The following is a 1,275-nucleotide window of genomic DNA, read 5'->3' on the forward strand; positions in this document are numbered from 1 at the left end:
GCGGCCGGACCCCGCCGGACCCCTTACAACTTCACCCTGGGACGGGCTGTTGTGTGCGGGTGGATGGGAGGGAGGGAGGTGGGATGTGCCGCTGCGCCTCTTTCGTGCCGCCGTTGCGCCTCTTGTCGCCGCCGCTGTTGTCGCGTAGCTGCGCTGGCGCCCCCAGATCGGAGGGGGTCGGACACCAGACCCGGCTCGCCAAACCTAAGGAGGTCCTCCGACCAGGGCAACGACGATGGAAAGCACGCCCGCCCCACCACATCGGAGGAGGACGGAGAGCCCCAGGGCATCCTCCGGGCACCGGTCAAAATAAAACTGGCAAAAATCGAACTTCAAAACACATCAAATGCTTTGTCTCCTCTTTGGTCTCTCAATGAGTCAGCTGCGATGCAAAGAAATCACAAAGCCCCACACCTCCCCACGGGAGAGGAGGAAGGAGCCCCGCCCCGGGCGAGGAGGACGCTGAGCACCCCCAAGCCCTCCAAAATCAAAGATGACAGCAATGCCCCGGCCCTCATTGAGGACCGGGAGCTAGGATGGCCCAGCGTTCTCTCTATGTCTCTCCTGCCTGGGGAGTCCTGGGCGTGTCTCTGTCCCTCTCCACCTGCTCGGTGCCTGTTGGTGGCTCCATTCTTCTCTCCCTGGGAGTCTCCATCCCTCTCGGCCCTGCTTTGTCTCTTTGCCTCTTGCACCGGGGGATGCTTGGGGGTCTTGCAGGCTGTCCTGCAGGGAGCGTGACCTCGGCTGGGTCACCACAGGGGTGAGAGGGACAGAGATCCCCCAGGCATCCCCTGGATTGAGAAGGATGGAGAATCCAGCGAGCATGTCCTGGGCACGAGGTGAGAGGCGTGGAGATGCTCCCAGGCTCTCCCCGTCTTGAGAAGGATGGAGACCCTTGTGACCCTCCCATGTCCCGGGGAGAGAGGGACTGCGAACACGGCTCCTTCTCCCTGCCCAGGGTGGCTGTAGCTGATTTGACACATGACTTTCCTTCCCATGTGTGTTCTTTCCTTCCCATGTGTGTTCCCAGCTTTTTGTCAGTTTGCTGACTAGTGTTTCCTGCAGCACTGGATTTTCTGCAGAGCTTGGGTAACAAGCTCTCGCAGAGGTTACATTCCATCATCTGCCCATGTCCATATCGGGAACTTCATCCCACTTCTTCTCCCTTCTACAAAAAAACATGAATTGCCAGATGGAAGTGTCTTGTAAGGTTTCATCCTTCGGCCACTCCTCTGCATCCCCCCATGTGGAAAGTGGCCACCACCCATGACAATG

This window comes from Lichenostomus cassidix, chromosome 22 (assembly GCF_008360975.1).
Source record: "Lichenostomus cassidix isolate B80296 chromosome 22, HeHo_3.0, whole genome shotgun sequence".
In the NCBI taxonomy this organism is placed as follows: domain Eukaryota; kingdom Metazoa; phylum Chordata; class Aves; order Passeriformes; family Meliphagidae; genus Lichenostomus; species Lichenostomus cassidix.